The following is a 15,876-nucleotide window of genomic DNA, read 5'->3' on the forward strand; positions in this document are numbered from 1 at the left end:
CACGCTACATTATAGTACCGCGCATAATGACCACGTTGCATTCCACGACGTGTGATCGCTCCTTCTTAATCGAATGTTAGAGTAAACAGTGAATTGATAAGAAGTTATTACGCGCTGCGTGCTTACGCGCGCGCATGTAAAAATGCATCGTGTTAGGGCTCGCTAACGCGAACGTGTAATGCAATGTAATTGCAAGGTAGCGCGCGCACATTAATCGCTCAAACATGAAATAATTCACAATTTAGAAAATAAACGTACGTGACTCGGAGCAGGCTCGAGACTCCTTGCGCCCGAGTCACGTTTCGCCGTGAAGCGCAATTCACCGGATACGCGCGTTAACATCTAATAATTCCTACGTGTACCAGTTTCTCCCGCTACCGATATTGAAATCCATCCGGAGTCCATCCGCCGTGAAGCGATCGACCTGATCAACGAAGTTGATCAATGACGCGCACGCGGACTCGTAATTCGAGATTTAGAGATCTTGAGTGCGTCGGTATGTACGCGTATACGGACAAAAAATTAGCGTCAATTCGAGACTTTCATTCTTATATACAAGCAGGAATGTATAATCTTACGTGAGAATAAGATGTGTCCTTACATGAAGAAATTCTATATAGTTCCTCTGAAAATATCAAATTCTTATTGTTCTAGAATTTATGAATTGAGAGAAAAAATATTGGATATGTAGAAAAAACGATACTTTCAAACCGATACAATTCTTAGCTAGAAGATGTCATTTTCTTTATCCGATATTTTTCCTCTCAATTTATGAAAGTTATAGGCCTATCCGAACAAACTTGCATAATCGCATATTGCATATACATAAAGAAATCAACCAATCACGACCGGTGCAGAAAAAGGAGGTCCTCTATATTAGACACATGATTGGCCAATTGCCTTCTGCATCAGTTCCTTCCGCATCAATTTCCCTTTATGCGAGTACGCAAGTTTGTCTGGATGCCTGTAGAAGGCGAACGAGAGAAAACGCAAAAACAGAGTTGCATTCTTTTCCACGTGCATCTCGACCTCTACTCCTTAAGTAAAGGCAAACGCTCGGTCTAGACATACTACGTCCATATTATAATTCACCGAGCGTCTGCATTAACAAGTGTCATAATAGAATAAACAATAAATGCTAACGAAGCTATCGAGCGACCTAAAAAGCGCAGCCGATGGTTATTAACGCTCGCCGGCCGAGAATGCAGTATTATGATACACGTGTGTACAAATGCAAGTGCGATTTGTCTGGTCGTGGTCAACCTTGTAATAGGTCACTAACCCGTGTAGTACACACCGGCTAAGCGCGAGAAGCATTTCACTTTGGCGCCGGCTTTCGCCTCGAGAGGCATATCAAACAGCATTCCGCCGGACGTAAGCGTGGACAGGAAGAGAGATCTCGATGCTCACGTCACACACGGTTCGTTACGACCGTCGCCGGCAAATCATCGCACGGAGGTGACAACGGGACACCGTGTACGTGACGAATCGCGTTACGCTTCGCACGGGCGAACGAACGAGCACAGTTCACCTGCACGAGCGGCTCCGCGTATCGCTCCTAATCAGATTATAATTGAAAAACAGCAGACGGCTATTAACATACGCTTTCTTCAAACGACGCTGGGCTCGATTTCACCGGCGCGATTCTCGGCGTAAACAAGCGAAACGAACGGCGCGTGGATAAGCGCGCGCTCGCGGGGCTAAAATCATCGCCGCGAATAATTAATCGACGTCGTGTTCGGCCGGTTGTCATTATTATTATCATTATCGTGCGTCCGTGAAGGAAAAGGCTCGGCCGGATTCCAGTCGAAACCGGTGTACGTGTGTGTGTATGGGTGGGAACGACTGTGTTTTGAAAGATTCTTATCCCGGTGCGCAAGATAGCCGATAAATTGCGTTTATTCCCAACGCGATTAGAGTCCCTCAAATGAAAGTCCGGCGACCTCTGACTTTTTCGATTAAAAGTCACGTTTGCGTCGTCACTAGAATAACTGTATCCGTGAAAAGGGTCTACAATATATCGAGTTCAGGCACATTTTTTTTACGGATACATATATATGTCATCTATCTTATTATATATAAATATATTAATAACCGTATGTTACGTGTAAACTTCGTGAGGGCGTGGAATCGAACGGATTGAGGCGAACAAAAAATTCTTTAACATTTTGCAAACAACACGAGATCCGTCATTTTTTATCATATAAGACACCGGGCCAATTAGTGAGAAATCGAAAATGGTCAGACTCTTACTTGAAGGACTCCAAGACGCGATATCGAGCGAAAGCAAGTCCGCGAGTTCGCGTCCGATACTCCCATGATACCTCCCACACGTTCCCTCGATCTAATCGTGATACCAAGTAAACACTGACAATTCGTCGTCGGAGGTGAACAGATAAAAATATATTTAATAAACAGAAGTCTTATCAAGCACGCCGGTCCTCGAATTGGCCGACCTATTATTAGACGGCCGACGTTCGTTGGCGGGCCCGGTCCACGTGTGGGCGGAAATAACAAATTACTCAGTGTCAGCTAACCGGCGTGGCAGCCGGAGATCGAGAGCAGCCCGATCGCGAGGAAATTCACTCGAAACTTTCCGGCAGGCCGAGAGGGAGAAAAAGAAAAAAAAAAGAGAGGAAAGAGGCATGCCTCTGAGAAAGGGAGAAAAAAAGAAGGCTTCCGAGAAAAATTCCCGTGTCCGCAATTGATCCATGATCATAAATCATTCGTTCAGCAATGTTCACTCCGACATGCGTTACATTCTCGCACTGTCGACATTCTATCGGCCGCTTGACGGTCGCGCGCCTTGCGTGCGATCGAGTCGTACGGACTGATATGAATATTAATACCGACGATTATCTAACAGTGGATCATTCCAACGCGTAAACATCCGCGATAACTCGCTTCGAAGATCATGTTTCCAAGTGCGCATTACATTAATAAGTATAAAAAAAACAAACGCAAACAAAGATTTACAAGACGTCTCAACGGCGATCGACGATAATCTTTAATGGCTCTTTAAATGCATGAGAATAACACGAGAAAAGTTATTGAATTATTGTTCCCCGACGCCAGTCCATATTTTTTCTAAACGAACCGTCGGGATATCCATCGGACGAGTATCTTCGTAAGCCTCGTGGAATTATATCGCTTCGTGCGAACTTAGCCAGAACAATTTTACCAGCCAGAAGTCATTCGCGCGAGAATAAATCGCAAGAATTTATCGCGATATGTTCACTTATAATATCGCGATCCGCGATAACGGCAATCGAAACCGACGTACTGATGTAACTTTACCGAATTCAATGTTATTTTAATACACGTGTACTATTCAAAGGGGGTTTCTTTTTTTCTCACGAAGTACAACATTGATCGGAAAACAATAGAAACAAGCAATAAGTTAGCGAATATATGCGATACATCGAAAGAGAAAGAAAAAGTCGATTAATTTATCAGTGAGTCGAATGATATCAATCCTTAAAACTTCAACGGACCCGTCGTACGATATGAATGAACGAGCGGCCAGCCGAGGGAAAAGGACTCACGATAAGACGGGAGCCGTTTCGCCAAAATAGCCGGCTGCGTCACAGACGACGGGCATTACTCAATTAACTCGTACACGCGATTTGGCGAGCCGTCTTGCCCCGGCAAGGCGAAGCGAGACCCTCGAAAAGTGCAGCCAGCGCGGCAGGGAGCCTCTCCCCTTCCGAGAGAACCCTTTCTCTCTTGGCGGAGTTTCCTGGCAATCGGCCCACGACTCGCTGAGACTTCGTGGCGAGCTCTCTTCTCGGATACCTTCCCCGTCCCTCGATCTTCCTCACCTCGCTCTAGCAGCGCCGAAGTCCACGTCGCAACGTGATTTTCCTGCAGCGGAAACGGCGCGCGCGATCGAGTGTCTCGCCTCGGGTGACCATATTCTTCCGCGCGTGACCGGGACTATTGGGAGAAAGGCAGCGACGTTTGCAAGTTTTAAAGGGCTCCATGGTCGCGACCTAATCCGATCTTCGATCCTGAAACGAGCCCTCGGAGTCGTCGAGGCCGTAAACAGAGACCTCGGGGAAAATTATACCACGCGATTTACGCGCGGGTGTCGACGCGCGACGTGCTCGCGCTGACTTTTTCCCTTCGCTCGGAAAATCCACGGGAAGCAGAACGGTGAATGAGGAATCCCCGCTTTCTTTTCCTCCCAGACTCGGCCAATTGTTCGCGCGCAGGATCTAACCACGATGGTGCAATCGTCGCGCCAGCGAGAAGCGCGGCGAAAAGCGCATTTTCATCGGCCGACGCGTTCGCTTTCCGCACATATCGCATTACCCATACCTCCGCGCGGCTGTCAATAGATGGTAAACAGACGATATGTGTGACGACGAGAGTATGTAAGACGGTGTGTCTCCCTCCTTCTCCTCCCCTCTCTCTCTCTCTCTCTCTCTTTCTCGCGCGCCTTTCATTGTATCGTTACTGCAGTATATCCATATTTCATAACCGACGTTCCACAAAGCCGCGTCTCGCGGCCGACGACAATGCACGATGAACGAATATTTCTTTTCATAATGATACATTAAACGCGCCATTGTCCATTGTCAGTCGTGGCAATAATTACCGGGACAAAGACGCGTAAATTATGTATGCGACATGCTAAGGACACATGTCACGAAAATATGCGCCGGCGTCGCGATAAAAACAAATCCAGCTGAAAGGTGCATTCCGGCGATGAAAACGCGAGTGCGGCGGGTTACAGGCGAGTTCTTGTCCTCTTTTCTTTTTCGCAGGCTTCGATTCTCTCACAAGGTATGTTGAGCGGGCCGCGAGGCCCGAAGATAAACCGTGCGAGACGCGTCGTAGACTCATCTAAAGTGCCGATCGCGCCGAATGCGCGAAAATCGCCCACAGTCCCGCCGTCGTCCCGAGCGTGTTCGCACAGCCTCCTAAGTAGCCTTCCGTCCCTAACGCGGATGCAGAGGAGTCCGAAAATTTACGAGAATTAACTCCGAATTTAACCGAGGCCAGACGGCTCCCCCGAGGTATTTAAAAGCGGCTAAGAGTTAAAACACCGGCGTCGTCCATAAATGGCCGGTTAAATGGAGAAAGTGAAGCACCGAAGTTGAAGTCCCGCGAGAGTTTCCAGGGACGCGGGAGAAACCTCGCACGCGAGAAACGGCCGCGGAGGAGCAGCGCGCGTGTGTGTTTGACTTATAAGTTAATTTTTATAAATCGAGTTAACTCGACGTCGACGACGGTTTGGCTGGGCTCGCTAAACCGATAAAATACCACGAAGACACGCGGGGGTTTTCCCAGCGAAGAAGAAGGCCGCGCGAGAAATCGATAATCGGTCCTCCTTCCCCCCCCCCCCCTTCTCGCGATCGCACGACGCCCAGAGTAATGCATCGTTTCGATGCAGCCCAGCCTGAACTTCCTTGTAATTCCGCGCTGTTCCTCCGACGCGAATCCGAATCGCGGCCTCGCGAGCGCCACGCGGTCGGATCCCTATTGACGAAGTTCGGAACACAAGGTAATGTGGAAAATTGTAATACATGCGCGGAATGCGCCGCAATTTATGAAAAAGTACGTATACGAAGTTACGGCAGCGGTCGCACACGCGGAATAATAACGCCGTCGGATCGGCGAGCGCGAGAAAAACGCGACCCGCGCGGAAAATTTCTTGCGAGCTAATTGGTATGCAGCCCGATTTCCCAAAACAATTATATATTCTAGTTGGGAAATCTGCATAGAAAAAAAAGTGCTCGATTCAAGTAAACAATTACTCGAATCAAGTAATATTTATTGAAAGTGCTTCGTCAGTTTATATATCCGCAAATATATCATAAGTTCGTATTATAAGGATCGAATTTATTCAACATAGATTCAGAATCCTAGCATGTGTAAGTTTAGTACTTCGATCAAAGGATATTAAATTAAAACAAGCTTCGGTTTGATTATTCAAATTAACCAAAATGAACTTTTTTTCCGATCAAGTTTGTGATATTCTTGAAAAGAGAAGAAATTCTTTTTCTGAAAATATGATAATGAGCTTTCCTAAAATTTGCGATTCCCGACATCGTAACGGGATAACCTATTTTCGGACAATTTTCAACATTCCAATCGGAATCTATGCCGTATCTGGGAAAATCCGGGAGCATTTCTGTGCAACTTCCCGCGCTCGATACAAAATCGCACATCTTCGCCGAAGGGGTTGAGCAGGTTTTCGCGCACGTGCGCCGGCATTCGACGCAACTTCGGCCGCGGTCTCGTGTCTTCTCCCAGGTGCGCGGTATTCTATAATTGAAGTACCCGGAGAGTTGGCGACGCGTTCTTGCACGCAGCCGCACGCGTCTTCTCGCCGCCGGTGGCGTTTTGGATGGAATCTCGCGTTTGTACAGCGCAAACAAGATCGAGACGACGATAATAGCGCCGTCCGGTTGGCCGCGTGGGCGCGATCTCTCGGAGCTCCGCGGAAAAATGCGCGCGTCACCGCGACATTTATCGCGATCGTGCGAATAAACACCGGCACTCCGGGATCGTATGTTTGTCACACTTGGGGCGATCTTAAAGAAGACGCGAGCGACGTGGCCGCGCATCTCCACAAACACGTCGTCGTGCCAATCGCGCGCGCGCTATATTTAAGCGGTCTTTTTATCCGCGGCCCCTTCGCGTTACTTATTGCACGGATTTGGCATTTCGATCCGATCGCCGCAACGGACACCGTCGAACCCGAGTCGAAATTTTGACGCTTCTTTGCTGCTCCAAGGATACTTTGCGCCTATTTAGATAGCCTGTAGTAAAGCTGTGCGAATCAAGCATCCGCGTGGCTGAATCGAATTGAATCTTTAATAATATGCTCGAACACGGATCGAATCGAATCTGGAATTTTCACCGTGGAATGCGAATCGAATTCGATTAAGATTTCCCGAAATCTACATTATATGCTAATCTAAATATAATAAAGTACTTTTAGTGATATTGAAAACCTGTTTTTAAATGGGCGAAAAAACTAATCGCACGAGGCATAGCTTTGGGAAAAAATCCCATCGGCTGTAGGAAAAATGCCGTGCTAAATGTTAGAACATTTATATTAGATACCGAAACCAGTGCGCAGAATTTATAAGCTGACAGATACATGCGTGTATATATAATGAACCGTTAAATATGTAGACAAATGTTTTAATTACTTCATTTCCACAATTCTTTTCTTAGAAATATGCGGAATTGTTTGGCAAAAAACACTCTTGCAAGTATAATTTTATTAAGAATAATAAAATGGTTTTGAAAAACTGATCTTTAATTTCAATGACCTATTCGTTTATCATTTATCGATATAAATGCAGCAATCGAAAGACGTGACCGATTCGAAATCGAATTGCCGATGACTCGAATTTATCGAACTATTCGAATTCGAACGATTCACACGCTTCTAGCTTATAGACTAATAAAACACAACACTTGTTAACATCTCTTTTGAATAATTAATTCTACACATTTCGTTTTAATGCTACCTTCAAGCTAAAAATGCTCTTGATATTTCGATTAAATTCCCACGAATATTCAAAAGAATTTATTTTGACCCTGAGACAGTGAAAAGGGGAAATTTCAGGCGTCATCATAGTCGAAATAGGAATGAATTACATCGTTAGAATTGAGCCTGTTTTGTTACTTTGGCTCCATCTTTGTTGTAGAATTAAAGATTTAACATAGGACCGAAACTCAGAGACGAGCACGAATCTCGAGTATTTCAAATTTCAACGTGAACGTTGACGAGGTCATTCCTATCGCGTGAAGTTCTCTCTTTATTTCTTATTCATTACCTCGATGAAGTCCGACGAGAAGTACAAATGCGGGGGAATCGGACATATATATATATCTCTCTCTTGCGAAACACACCGCGTGATAAATTCGGCGGCACAATGGAGCGGAATTAGTTCGCGTCACGATGGCCGTTAATTAAATCGCAAGTACCGATAACTCTAACACACGATACACATTATATGTTTTGTCACCTTCACCCCGCCCGTTTTTAATTGCCACCATCGTGGCTATTCTACGGCCCATCGATCAACCGTCACCGTCGACGTTTACGATTAAGCAGGCGGTTCGATCATTAATCCGCGCGAGAGGAAGAAGCGATCTCCGTAATAACCAGGCGAATACTTTCGACTCCGTCGAAATGAGAGACTCGCGAAATTGTTCAGCAATCCGACCGACCGGCAATTAGCTGTCGGGAGATGACGTGACGGTGCAATGTAAGACTAATAAAAAACCGAACATGTTGTGTCGCCGAAATGGGCGTATTGTCACGCTGCGCTATCGTGAGTCATGGTACACAATGCGTCTCTCTCTCTAATCAACTCAGTCACGCCACGTCGATTATCTTCCGTGGCGCGCGCGCGAATAGCGAACGGCTATCCCAAAAGCCACGTTTTAGTAATTAGCTGTTTACTCAGGAGAAAACCGACAGTGAGACGATCGCGAACAAAGGTTTGACGTTCCCTTATTAACCCTGAGAGTAACATTCATTATCTTAACGTTGAGATAACATCGGATTAAGAATTGCCTCTCAGGTCTGCGCGGTAAAAAATTGTGTGTTAAATTTAGCACATTTCACACGATCCCAAACGATCCATACAAATTTTGGTGTTAATTTAATACAAGATGTATATGAAAAGTAGCATAAATACTATGTCAAAAGTGAATGAATGAATAACGAATACTAGAGAAATAGAAGTGGGGTAAGCCGTAAAAATGGAAGTGGGGCCATAGAGTAGCGTCTTGCGCGAAACTGAAAATATGAAGTAAGGAAACCCTCGTGGACCTGTCACCGTCAGGGTTAACGTTCGCCCGGGTTCTTCTAAGACGATAGCAGGATCGGTGGTGCTCATGGCCGCGCGACACCGCTACTTACACACCCTATTACGATTCAATGGGCGTCGAGTAACTTCGTTAAGTGCGATAAAACGCGGCGCGGCGGACTGTGCCCGTTTATTTTATCGCGAGTTCGCGCGACGGCGGCGCCGCTCCAGATCCAGGTGAACAAAGGGGCTATTAGCTTCGCGATTTATCCACGCTCCGCTTTGTTGTCCGGTAATTGACGCTGTGTGTTCCGAACGGGCGGCAGCCCGTTATAGGAAACCCGTGCGGTACGGCGTTGGTCGCTTTCCGTGCGCCGCTACGAGAAGCAGAAGGGCTGCACACAGAGCGCCCTTCGCATTTCGCCGCTAACGAAGTTGTTTCCGCCGGGGAATACGGCTAGAGTTATTCGCAAAATTTCTCGCAAATTGCCGCGCCGTAATGCCGGGTGGACTCGCGTCCGCACGGGTAAGCGGCTTCGGTTTACAGCCTTTGGTCCTCGCGCGAGAATACCCGCGTGAATTGCGCGTTAATGGCCTCCCACGGGGGGGGNGGGGGGGGGGGGGGGCGAAGGATGAAATAGGGAATTTCGTGCGAGTACAGAAATCAATTGACATTATTTGCCACGGGCTTCCGTCGCCTTTCATTATCCTCCCGACAATAGAGACGTGATTGATAATGAGGACGTCTGTCCGTTACAACCGAGACAACAGCGTCACGAAATTCAGCAATTTTATCCACTTACACTTCTCCCACATACTTTAATCAGCGTGAGAATCTCAACTTGGATCGGTGTGTTTCACTTTGCGAATGTCATCCTAATTGGAGATCCCGAAGACCACCTCAATTATCCGCACACATCCCGCCCTCCACCTTCGGCTCGCATCGGCCCTCTTCTTTATTCGGATCTAATTTCGCAATCGCCCGAAATACAATTAATCGGGAGACTCGCTCGTATCGGGGAGCACGTGTAGCGATTATATATCGTCTTCTAAATGCGGCGCCTATACAATACACGATGGAATTAATCGTACCGTGCTCCAAGGTATACCAATTTCAATTATTACACGCCGCGGTAACTAACGAGCCTGTTGCGAAGCGCCAAAGCGTCTCGAACGTGCCTTCCCGTCTCGTTACGGCGGACGGCACGATCCGACTCCGTGCCGTTTCCCGATCAGAAAAACGAAGGTTTCCGTTCAAAGGGAGAACCTCCTTAACGACGTTTCCTCGCCAGATGTCGGTCGGACGAGAGCGAGACGCTCGTAAAGTCGCGTCTACGCGCGTAACGACAAGCCGAAATCGCGGTGGACCCCCTCCGAGGGAGTCCGAAAAATGTGACCTAATTTCGTCCGCAACCGGCCGTCATCAATTATCGTCACGTGTGCTTCTTGTGGACGCTCCACACACACACACACACATCGAGCGTCACGTTGGTCGTCGGGCTAAATGCGAAGTCGTATTCCCGACACGTTTAACTGCTAAATGTAAGCCGGGAGTCGAATCGCTGTTTACATCGGACACGCACGACTGATTCATTCGCAGCAGTGGTTCATTTCAGTCGGAGGGTATAGAATTGGTTACGTTTCCGAAACGATTTTTGGACAATGTGCCCACTGTAGTCGCCTCCTTGGCCGCACAGGCAGCTTAGCATCACGTGTGGAAACGCAGATCCGCACGTGGGAAACATGTGGAGGGTTATTAGGTGGAAGAACGCGACGTGACTTGGTTGTTATTGATGAGTACTGCGCAACTAGTTAACTAATATAGAGGATAGAAGAGAAACGATGAGCGTGACGCCCGACAATCAACTCGAGAGTGGGACCATTGAATTGATGCGAAAGTTCGTTCCGTTGTTTAATCAGCTATTCAATCGGAAATCCCAGAATTTCTACGAGGGATCACGCAGCTACACAAAAAAAGCAACTCAGTTCATGTAATCGAATAGGGATCGGATGAAAATTCGGCGATAAGAAATGATATCTCTGCTATCGTAATTGAGAACATTCGTATGCACATTCAGCTGCCTTAAATCTCGGTTAAGACAACTGAGAACAATTGATTGCATAGAAAGCTCCTATAGGAATTTTTCTATTCCTACAATTGAGTTTTCATCTGATCCCTATATTGAGAAAAAATTATTTAAAAATTTACTTGTGAGATATAAGATTTATTTCACATACAGAAATAAACTTTACTTCTGTGAGAGAAAAAAAGAGAGAGAGAGAGAGAGAGAGAGAGAGAGAGAAAGAGAGAACTTTTCCTCTCTCTATAAAATAAAATTATCTCTCAAGTAAATTTTTAAATATTTTTTTTCTCCGTGCGGACAATAGAAAATTCAGTTACACCAGAGGAATTATTTTTTCCCGGAGTGTACCGGAAAGATGGCAGGTCATCGGACGAAACGGCGCATATTTAATCAAGATTGATTGTATTTTAAAATAAATAAATGTCATATATGCATATTTGATTAAAAAACGGAACGAACTTTTGTGCCGACCCAATAATTCTGCCAGCAGTGGAAATTAGAAATCGGGAGAAAAATAGTCCAATGCCCGTAACGCTGATCAGGTAGCCGGTCGAGTTGAAAAAGTCCCACATGCAAGAAAGAGATGAAAAAGTTCCGCGTGCAGGAAACTCTGTCAACATGTTTGCAACATTTATTACTGAACGTTTCGCTGATTTTCAGATATTTGCACGATATGCTTATGCGGTCAGATAAATCCGCACGCGATGGCCTTTAAGTATGCATGAATGCGCGCTAAAGCTGCCACTGTCCAGGCAGAACTTGCTACCAGGTTCCTTTTTGAAACGCATTGTGGCCCACTTTCGCATATACGGCGGTGTAAATTTTTCCCGCCGCGCGACGGCAACTCGCACGCGCGCGTATAAGCTCCGCAGAACGAGCGAGGACAGGACCAACAAACAACGTGCGCGACAGGTCGACAGCACGGGTGCCTGTTTAAAAGTCGATTCGATTGTTCGGTCATGCGTGCCCGGTTTCGCAAGCGGGAGAGATCCTGACGTCCCCGCGTAGGACGCATGAAATGAAAATTTCATCGATCGCGCCAAAGAGCTATTCCCCGAGCGTATCAGACGTAAACTGCGATGCTGCTTTGTGCGAGAGCCTCACAATTTTCCCCGAGCGAGTCGGGAGGACGACGGTGTTAAATAAAATTTTATACGAACAACATATTGGAAATACACGGAAAATAGAATATTCTTATCTCGAGAAAATACGTATTCTCGACATGTATATGTTGAAATAAGATTATACACACTGAGAAAAATGTCTATCGGATAAATCAATTAAGCGATGTATCCGATTGTTATTTTCACTGTCTAATCAAGCAATGGATATTCTTATCCGACGAAGTATCTGATGAAGTTATCGATGCAGTTACCGATGAAATTTAATCGGAAAATTAGTTATCTTTTGTACGTCCGTTGTAAATTTCATCAGATAAAGACTTGATCGAATGAAATAACGAAATGTTCGGACATTGTACTTGATCATTATATATCGGTTTGTTACTTTTTAATTGGATTATCCGATCAGATATGACCGGATATTTTTCTCAGTGTAGCGTTGAACAGATAAAACTTGCTTACTATAAAAAAAAATTGCATCTAGTTCCATTAAAAATATAACATTCTCGTTATTCACGAATAATTTTCTTAAATTGGTGATACATCTTCTGGGGGAATATTTAGTGCGAAATAAGGATCGCATTAATCCACTTTGGAACTTCGGGAGCGATCCGAAAATAAACAACCGGGCTCTTCCAAGAGCGGATGCCGGCGCTACATTCTGTCATCTATGCCTTCCTAAATTTTTAATAGCGTTGGCGCATCGCCTCGGAATCCATCGTACGGAAGGAGTTACATAAACACCCCGACTAGAGATGGCTCGATATTCCAAGTAACGCGAGGTAAAAATATTTTCAACGGAACATTCTCCGCGAACGACGAAATTCCGCAAATATCTGGGGTGCTATTGAAAATGTTCTCTCACTTCGCATCAGTACGCAAAGACGTTTCATAATAACAGAGTCCGTTTTCTTTATTCGGCGTTTCAGTATTCGTGAGAAAAAAAAAAACTCGGAGCCAACGGACCGATAGCTATATTACCATAATTGTCCTCGGTTCTCTTGCGCCGAACGTAGCGACTTCCTTTTTCGTGACCGCTCTCGAAACCCTCGAATGAATTGTTTGCGCCTCGCCTCGCTACCATTGAGAATCACTTCATTATCCCGAACACCTCAAAACCAGCTGCGAGTGTTACGAGCGGCGAAATAATTGCAAAAACAAATCTCCAGTTTGACGCTACGAGCGTAACGTTTCAACCGCGAGCGGTCGAGGCGAGAAGGAGCGTGAAAAAGACGTCCGAGAAGATTTACACGACGTCCACGGAGTCGAGAAGCGGATTATTGGGGGAGTGGCCTTGTGCCACATTGTATATCGCATATATCACTCCCACACCACTCGCCGGCCGTAGCACGAAATTTCCACCTAACTATCGTTGGCTGAGCGATACGCTAGAAACGAAGGTTATCTTCTTCTTCCGCGGCAATCAAATCAAATGCTATTTACTGGTGCTGATCTATTAATAGACAATCTTATTAAAAATAGCCTTAACGGAACTGCCGTCTACCAAATAAATTTGTCACTTTTCGTAACGTTAATAAACAATTAGTAAAATTATTGCGAAGATACGTGCTACTCAGTAATGTTATTTTTAAATAATTACAAACTTCAATTCTCTCAGAAATAAAATGCTAAGACTAAGCATTCTTGATCAAAGTTAAGATCAACATACACTAATAAATTGTTAATTTTATATCCAGCGTAAAAGTGTTTAACTAAATTTCCTCAATCGAGTGTAAGATTCTTCCTAAAATTTCGGACTTGGCTTCGCACTAACATATTTTTCATTCCTCTGGTAGTATTTTCAGACTTTACATAAAAATAAATTTTTCCTTCGCATATATATTTTATATCGGCGAAGAAAGTTCTGCATAAAAATAACATTTTGCGCGTTACTTATATTAATTAATTTGGCGTGCAAACATCAGGGCCCGCAATAGATTCCATTTTAGAAAACAGCTGTGTGTAAAGCCAGATTAGGGGACCCTAACTGTTTAATAAGGGAAGGTTGATTAAATCGCGCAACGATCGGAGGTGCGCTCCTTCCGACGCGGCACACCCGATCTCATCGGCCACGTACAGGACGAAATGAGGAGATTCGACGGCGGTTAAATTTATTCGCCGTTTGCGAAATCGAGCACGAGGCAACCGCCGGTACGTTACGCGAGCGGTGTTATCGCAGCATCCGAGACGAGTAAAATGTACGAGAAGCGCCCTTGAATTCGATAGGAAGTGAAAGCTGACATTATGAAAAACGATGCAATATTAATGCCAGTGGCTAATTTGTAAGCGTATAAAATATAAAATTCAAAGCGTGATTGTGTCCGCGCGGATGACAATACTTGTTATCATCGTCGAAATGAATTTACATCGCGTTCGTGATCGCATCTGCAAAGGTTTCGGAAACATTTAAGTAAATATGAGAGAGAGAGAAAGAGAGAGAGAGGTTGAATAACACGAATTTTTATTTTCCGTTACCTACGGGTGGGAATTATTATAATGGCAGATAATTTATTGGTCACATCTCATATCGGAAATAAAAGTGCGAAGAAATAAATTAGTGGACAGAATCCTGTTTTTTTCCTTCACGTTTTTTTTATCTTTCATTTAAACGTCATCGGTGCTGCCCAATAAAATCCGGTTTTTCGAAATGTCGGTAATAAGTTTTTTTTCTTGTAAGAGAGACGCGAGAAGAAATACATCATAAATTATATTCGCACGGCCTTTCGGGAAAGCACTGCACGCGAGGAGTCGAAAAGGAGTTAATGACGGCCGATTCACGGGGAGTTTCATGAAATCGGACGGCCGTTAATGACAGTAATGAGCGGCCATCAGAGTACAGAGAAATAATTCCATCGAAGATACGGAGCAACGTGCCAATTACGTACGGGAGCATAAGCGAGAATTAAAGTGGCATAAAGAAGCGGTGGGTTTTACTGCCGCTACGTGACTAAAGAGGACGACGACGACGACGAGTGACGAGGACGAGGGGAGGGAGAAGGTAGAGAAGGAAGAAAAGGCGAAGAAGAGGGAGTATCGTAAGAAGAAGCGGAAGGGGACGATAGAATAATGTCGCGCATCGCTACCCACGCGAGAATTAATTGCAATCTACCGCGATACGGCTTAATTAATATCAACAATTAAGCGGACGGTGTCTCATGCGCGCGCGCGCGCGCGTACAGGCGACGCGCCGGGGCGTACACACAACAATTAGACGGACGTCGCTTGTTTTCTCTTTACCTCGTCTTACCACCCTCCTCTCGTTTCCCACAAATGGCCGATTACGTGCGATCTAAACGACGCGAACGCGCGCGTCATGAAGATATGCGTAACAATGCAGCCACACGATACGTGTGAGCTCTCGCGTGCTCGCGCGACGATACACACATACACGGTGACTACGGAACTCGCAATATTAGCTCGCCGACCGCAGGACGAATTTTGCGTATAACGCGCTAAGACCGACTTTCTCATATTTGCTCACCTGTAAAATATTAATATTGTTCAATGGACCATAAAACATACACACTAATTCACCGTGATCGTGGATTGGGTTTGCGCGCGACGTGAAAGAGCACACCGTTTTTCCAGGTTGAATTTACGAGAAAGAGAGGGGGGGGGGGGGGGNAACTGAAGAATATCTAGATAGGACGTAATAGCGCGCTGCATGGCCAATGAGAGGCCATGATCGCTGTCTAAATTCGACATTAGACCTTTCGGTGCGTGCAAGTGTTCCGTAAACATCGTTCGCAATATCCTGTGTGGAGAGTACGTGCATTCTCGTGCGAGAGCGATTTTGTATCTGTATCGATTTTATTCAATCATATCCCGTCTGCCTAATAAAGCGTGATACGCGTATATAACTTTAAGGAATTCTGTTACCTAAAAATGCTA

The 15,876-nt window shown here is 45.4% G+C and overlaps 1 protein-coding gene across 1 annotated transcript in view; it reads right to left on the reverse strand.

The window, feature by feature from the left end:
- The window catches only part of LOC106744814, a 206,166-nt gene that overhangs the window by 15,662 nt on the left and 174,628 nt on the right, over positions 1-15,876 (reverse strand). The gene's annotated exons all lie outside the window — the stretch shown is intronic.

Source organism: Dinoponera quadriceps, unplaced genomic scaffold, assembly GCF_001313825.1.
Source record: "Dinoponera quadriceps isolate SergipeBrazil2010 unplaced genomic scaffold, ASM131382v1 scaffold1308, whole genome shotgun sequence".
NCBI lineage: Eukaryota > Metazoa > Arthropoda > Insecta > Hymenoptera > Formicidae > Dinoponera > Dinoponera quadriceps.